The sequence below is a fragment of the Schistocerca piceifrons genome, chromosome X, assembly GCF_021461385.2.
Source record: "Schistocerca piceifrons isolate TAMUIC-IGC-003096 chromosome X, iqSchPice1.1, whole genome shotgun sequence".
Lineage (NCBI taxonomy): Eukaryota > Metazoa > Arthropoda > Insecta > Orthoptera > Acrididae > Schistocerca > Schistocerca piceifrons.
In genome coordinates this window covers 510,021,976-510,029,882 of record NC_060149.1, presented here as the reverse complement: position 1 = coordinate 510,029,882, position 7,907 = coordinate 510,021,976, and positions in this window count along the sequence as shown.

Below are 7,907 nucleotides of genomic sequence, written 5' to 3'. Positions count from 1 at the left end.
TACTTACTTTGGATCTCACAATCAGATTGGATGTGACATGGGATTTGAGATCATCTGTCTTAGGCACATGAATGGCTATATATGAGGGGTGAGACAGCAAAGGTCAAGCTAAGATTTTTCATTACAGAACAACTTGGATGTTTGGCCAAGGAGGCAGGTATGGTGTCAGTAAGGAAATATTACTGCATTGTCTTTCACTTTTAATGCTTCTTCATATGTTTACATGAAAATGCTGAAGAGCACCGACACTGATTTATCACTTGAGTCCTAAGAACCACTAAACATATGTGTAGAATAAAGATGAGCCTTGTAATCTTACACTATTAGTAACTAATTACTAGAATAAATGGCCACACCAGCCTAACACTCTATTAGGAATCCAGTATAGGCAGTAATGTCTAATGATGGTATTCCAGGCAGCGAATCATGAATAGAGCCAGTTTCTATTGCTCTAATCAAACTCTACGTGTCCAGAGGTACGTACCTTTTTTAGTGTAAAAGCTTAAATGAGTATAATTGTCACGCACATAATTCCTGCTGTTGGCTGGTGATCATCAGAGAGACTGGTTTCAGTGGATGACAGGGTCGAACTTTAATGTTGGTTGGAACTCTGCCCTGCTTGTCCACTGGTGGCCTCTATATACTGCATTTGAGCCTGTTTGCTTACAGATGGTGCATGACAGCATTGCTTTTTCCATCCAAATCATAATCAGTGGGAGTGAAATCAGCAGTTTCTTAATGCTATAACCCCGTACCAAACTGGCAAAAGCAACTGGCTTTGTACGTCTGCATCTAAGTTACCAAGCTTCCTGCTAATATTCATACCTAAATGATTTTTTTCATATTTATGGCAAGCATTCATGACTTAGTCATTACACCTCAAACCTTAGGAACTTCTCTCTTATTCAAGTTACATGTTACATGACCATATACATATACACACATAAACACATACTTTTTGTTCTACTTAAATGTATAAATATACATGCAATGTTTTCTGTTAATGCATATAATACAGTCCTGAAACACAAATATATAGAATATATAATCATATCTTCTCTTTTCTTCATCTGCGATCCTTTGTATCCAGTGATGAAGCACTAAGGTTAGGAGGAATTTCATTCAAAGAGAACACTTCTTGTGAGAATTTCTCATGAGCCAGATCACAATTCATATGCACATGGTGATAAAACTTCTCTTCTTGCAACTTTCTGCATTAGATGCTGCATTTGAGATATCTAACAATCACTCCTATGATTACGGGGGTGGTGGTGGTTACTGTCACATAGACAGAAATGTGTGTTTTACAATTGTATCTTTCCGTCTCTACTACTCTTTTATGTAATCCTAAATTATTTTCTATGTAATGTGCATGCTGTCCTATAGTCACTGTTTGCTGCTGCTATTAGGGTTAGGCTAATAGAGGCAAAGTGACTGGATATTAGCCTGTCTCTGAGGGCCAATCATGATGCCTCCTTCCCCTGTGTCCTTGGTATTCCAAGATATAAGACCCTTTTTAGTCAGTTTCATCATGAAATTTAGCATGTTCTTTCTCCTTATACTTCAGAAACATCAACTTTACTTTTTTTCACAGCCTCAAATACCTTAAGTTAAAAGCACTACTTTAATCTGTTCGTGTGCACCATTATAAACTTCTTACTTGTTAACTGGAGCAGTACATTTGATCATAGGGTCCTCACAGAATCAAAAGACCCTCTCCATGGGCTTATTAATCTCTTTAATTGCCCTCTGTGTCCTGTCTTAAATTCCTTGGAGTTTTGTGTGCGATCATACTATCCCTTATCTTTTTTCTTACATTGCTTATTAAAACTCTAGCCATTTGATACATCTATCACATCCCCTCCTTTAGTTCTGTTGTGTAATAGTAATAATAATAATAATAATAATAATAATAATAATAATAGTTGGATCATACTTTGACCAAATTTTGTTCTTTTGAAAAATAACTTGAATGGAGTTAACCTAGTCAATGAATGCAGTTTGGTGTTATGTACAAGTGACAAAAGACACCCATTCATCTCAGCTTTCCTGCTTCATTCCCACATCATGACATATATATATTCTGTTAGTATTTGATGTGTTCTTTTGAGTGATTCGTTTTTATGCAGATAGTATGCACAAGACTGAATCTTCTCAATCTCCAATAAACAACAAACTCTTTTTTTGGGAATCATTTAGTAATTTTCTTTCTTAGTCACTCAATAATACTGATGGTATTCCATAACTGCAGATTATTTTATGTACTAAAACACATTATTGTGTCGTCATGCTGTTGTGCTACAGCCTCTGCTATGATGAATTTTGTGAGAATGTATCTATTCCCCCTCTGTTATCTGAAGTGGATGGGCCACATTGATATCACAATGAGCAAGTACCTGGTTAGGTATTTCAGTAAACACTAAGGGCACCTTGACCTTATTCTGCATAATTTTCTTCTTGTGACAACTCTCGCAACTTCAAATGTACTACCCTACACTGATCAGCCAGAACATTATGACCATCAATCTACTGTTGATATAAACCTTCCAAGTAATAGTAGTGTCACCTAACAAGGAATGACTGCTAGTCAGACACATGCAAGGTGCATGAGCTATCTGTGAGCATGCTGTCCGTGTGTAGAATGGGGAAGCTGCACGATATGTCTGAGTGACTGATTGCGATGGCCTAGAGGCCTTGCATGAGCCTTTCAGAAACCGCACGGCTTGTCAGATGCTCAACAGGTGCAGAGCATTCCATGGTCTGACGAATTCCAATGCCTTCTTTATCATGCCGATGGGAGTGCATGAATCTGTTATCTTCCCAGTGAACAGCTCCTTAACACCAGTATGATAGAACAGAGACAAGCTGGCAGTGGCTCCATTATGCTCTGTGGAACATTCATGTGGGCATCTGTGGGTCCAGTAGAGCTTGTGCAAGGCACCACGATGGCCAAGGAGTATCATATACTGGTTGCAGACCACATACACCCCCTGGTGATGGTCACATGTCCTGGAAATAGTGGAATTTTTCAACAAGATAATGCGCCATGTAACAAGGCCAGCAGAGTGATGGTGTGGTTTGAGGAACACAGTGGCAAGTTCTCATTAATATGATTGAATGGAACAGGTTCATTGATTAATCATAAACTGCATCACTTTTACTGGTTTGTGGATTTATTTCTGCTTATGGATTTGGTCCATTACTTTTGTTTGCTTAGGCATTGTTTATATATGTAAGGGCATTAGTAATTCAATCACTGTTCTTCACAGGAAGTAGGAAGCTTCAACGAGATGCTGGAGATGGAATTACTGCAAACAATTAGCAGTGGATGAAGACACATAGTCAAAATAGGAACAAGGTACAGATGGAAAAGGTTTAGTTCACACAGATGCAGATGACAGAGAAGAAGATTTAATACTTGCTGAAAAACCTAGCTGGGTTATAGGAGTGAAGAATCAGTATGGCAGAACATTAGAGAAGAGGGCAGTCAAAATCAATCAGGAACAATGCGAGGTGCAAGCAATGTAGGTGCAGAAACAGTATATGCAGAAGTACAGAACGTGGAGAGGGAAGCAGCAAATAGGTTGGAAAATGGCGGTGTAGGTGACGCGGTAGGTGATAACGATCATGTAACCCAGCCAAGTATGTCATCTGCACCTATTGAAAAGGAAAAAAAATGAAGAGAGTGATGTATGAGGCCTGTAGCTGCAAATGGAGCGGCAAGAAATACATAATAAAGAGCATAAGATTCACAATAAAGTGATGAAGGCGATACTAGAGAGGCAAGAGATGAGATTAGCTGAAATCAGGTTTCAGCTGGAGCAGTCTCCAATTATGCAGCAACAAATTAATGATATAGAGTGAAGAAAAGGAGAGCAGGGCAGCCACATGGAACAAAAAGAGAAAAGAATAGAAGGAGTAGAATTTATGCAAAAATACCAGTTTCCATGATACAAACTGTGAGATGTGAAAATGTGTGCCCCAACCGGGATCTCCTGCTTACATGGCAGATGCTCTATCCATCTGAGCCACTGAGGACACTGACAAATAGTGTGACTGCAGGGACTTATCCCTTGCACACATCCCGTGAGACCCACATTCTCAACTGTCCACAATCTACATATGTATCGAGCTACATCAACATCTGTCGGCAGCTGAGGGTTTCAATTAATTATCATTTATTCTAGAGAAGCTGCACGGTCATCAATGGTATCTGTTCTTTCGATGACAGTTACTATCTTAATATATTATGGCCACTGCCCACCACAATGTTGGATGCCGCATAGTGGATTTGCAGCCACATGATAAGGTAACAAAAATATGTAAACAGAGCTGACATGGATGGGGGATCACCCTAAAGAAGATAGGGGCCACATATGAGGAAATCGTTGAGATAAGTGACTTTGACAAAGGGCAGACTATTACTATGCAGAGCCTGTGATTGAGTATCTCGGCGGTGGTGAAGCTGGTCAATAAAACTACCACTATGGGCTAAATGGAAGGACGTCCATGACTCTTCACAGAACATGGCATTCGGAGGCATCTCTGCTGAAAGAGCACAATGCTCATGCACGCACAATTGTTTAGTAGGACACAGTTCATCATACATTGTTGAACATGGAGCTTCACAGCAGACCACCACTACGCATTCACACGTTGACCCAATGCATCATCAGTTATGATTGCAGTGGGAATGGGACCATTGGGATTCAGTTTTCGGTCAATGGAAACCTGTCACTTCTTCAGCTGAATCGTATTTTCATTATATGAGGTTGATGGTCATCTCCACAAACGTCATCATCAAGGTGAATGGTGGCTCAAAATGTGCAGTGCACCATGGAGCTTTCTGATGGGAGCAGTATTATGCTATGCAAGACATCTTCCTGTGCTTGCATGGGACAAAGACAAGCTGACAGCTGCAAACCACCTGCATCCCTTCATGCTCGATGTCTTTCCTGGTGGCAATGTCGTCTTTCAACAGTACAGTTGTCTGTGTCTCAGAGCCAGAACCATCTTACAGTGGTTTGAGGGGCATTATAGTGAACTCATGTTGATGTCTCATCAACCAAATTCACCTGATGTAAATCCTATGCAACCCATCTGGGCCACTATTGGGTGCAAGTATGGCATATGAAAATCAGCATGAATTACATTTAGATGAAATACGTGAATTACATGACCTGTGCATACCCATCTAATGGCACATATCTCCACAAACCTACCAACAAACTGTGTGATTCCTCGTACAGAGAATCAGTGATGCATTTTGTTCCAAAGATGGGCAAATATGATATAATGTTTTGGCTCATCAGTGTACTTTCTTGTAGTTTAATTCCACATAAGATGTAATTTATGTAAATCAACCAGTGGGCTCAAAAATTATTATTCTTTTTATTTTTCTTGTGCCTTTGTCCCACATCAGCACAGGGTTGACAAGGTTATTAACAGATTAAGTTATGCTTACCAAGTTTTATCTATGGAAGTAATTGAAGGAAATTTGAGGGACCACATGGAAAAGAATAAACTGCTATGGGACAGTCAGGAGAAGGAAACTGTCTGCTCTGCTAAAGCTTAGTGATGAAGCTGTGTGGTTACGTCAGAGTTTGAATTGAAGCTGAAGACAAAGGTTAAATGTGCTGTAGGATTAGAGGTGAAAAGTTATTGGATATTGTCAACTTGGCAATATGGAAACTAGTAAACCATACATGCCTTACATTCAAATTGTCATGCAGGGACCTGAGTTGAAACCATTTTCAGGAACAACTTGTGGTCAAGAAGAGAGTTTAAGTACCAGCAGCACTGCTTTGTTAGCCAGGGCAGTGACTGTGGCTCAGAACAGGGATGTTTGGGGGTGAAATTAGGGCTCATACAGAGACATAGACACTTGTTTTGCCTTGCTCTATCGCAAATTGAACATGAAAGGGAACTAGTGGTGGTACATGGTACCCTCTGCCATGCATCATATGGTGGCTTGCAGAATATGTATGTAGATGTAGAACAGGTATCATCCTGTCGATTTCTTAGCATTCTGTACGGGTATTTTTGTCATGGTGCTGTTGGATGACAGGGAAATTAAATTTGTAGAGTTAGAGGATTCTGCAGACTAAGTTGCAAGATAGTTTTTAAATGGGCCTGCATTCAACAGCATCAGGGAGATAATGGATCTTATTGGCCAGAATGAGTTGCACAAGTTAGTGCATCCCAATAAAACACTGGGGATTTTAATTGAGTTTTGTACTTTCAAAAGTCAATGACCAGAGTCTCTCCATTGGGGCTTGATTCATAGTACAACAAATACAATGGACAATTTCTGGGTTACGTAGACAAATTGAAACAAATAGTATGTTACAAGCTGAAATCACCAAATAACAGAGCTAGTAATGCAAATGAAAATAATCAAGTACATATGATCAAAGAAAATAAAGCATTTGATGGACACAACCATAACTGGGATGGCAACCAAGGCCAAAATAGTAATAAAACAAACAGTTTCAGGACGACAAAAATCAGGGACGATTCCATGAAGAATCAAAGCGATTGCAGGTGACAGTTCGGTCCACAAAACTGCCAAAGCTTTATGTACAGGGAGATACCAAGCCAAGTAATGTACAGTGATTTTAGAGGGGAGAAACAACTAATAAGCAGTCAAAAAAACTGGTCTGCATCCCACTTAAGGTCCAAGGCAGGATGACGAAATTTGCAAAGGAACAGACGAGGAGGAATAGTGGTGATGACAGCATGAGGCAAGTAAAGAGCTAAATTTATGTACATGGACAGCATTCTTGGAAACACAGAACTGTGGGCTGGTGTTGACAAATCTGAGAACTGGCAAAATAAAGGCAAGATTAAGAGTTAAAATGCTAGCTTAAATAATGATTATTTTTAATCATTTACTTGAATGAGCTGAATCAAAGGAGGATGCCAACTCAAGTAGTAACATTGACATTGCTGCTTTAAATAACATAAATACGTGTTTGTGGTGCATGGCAGAAGGTAGGTTAGAGCGTTGTACCTCAGAACACTTTTCATGCTTTAATCTCTAGCTAATCCTGTAATAGAAGTTTAATATGTTTTCTTATTCTGTTTGGAAATAATAACATTCACTTTATGTGTGCAGCAGGCTTTTCTGAAATTACAAAACTTACTCTGAAAAGGTAAGATTTTTCCAAATGTGAAAAATTGTTTAAAGGTACAATATGGTCAATTACCTAAGAACAAATACACTACTCAAATTTATAACTTCTGCAATCAAGAAAATCTTGCCAAAAATGTGTGTGTGTGTGTGTGTGTGTGTGTGTGTGTGTGTGTGTGACATTATTACTCTACTACACACCAATAATCAGTAAGTGAAATCAAATTAATATGGAACATTGACAAACAGCAGTTATAATTTAAAAATATTTTTAAATAGAAGCTAATAGAAACTAACACTTTTTTCTGTTTTTGAGAGAGGAAAAACTATTAAGACATTAAATAAACTCTATTCATTTTCAAATATCATGTGTTCCATGATGTTTCAAGATGCAAGATGGTCCATGACTTATGAAGTATGGCTTAACTGTCCACGCATTATGTATCTACTTTTAAAAATATACCTGTATAAAGTAAGGAATAGGCAACCACTCACCTATAATGGCCTGATGCATGGAGCATGGTAACAGACATTTTCAGTATCATTTAGATTCATTACTAACTGGTCTGTTTCATTATTATGTCCTCTTTTATTATGGAAGGAAACTGTTTTGTTCAACTTTTGCACATTTTTAAAATTATTAGGTATCTGGGTAATTTCAGTGAGCCCAAGTACTGGCAGTCTGGGCTGCTAATCTTTTCATATACCCTCTTCCTCTGCAATGAAGGATACCAAAAATCCTCCTGGAGTGTAGAGGTCTTCTTTAGTCTTAGCT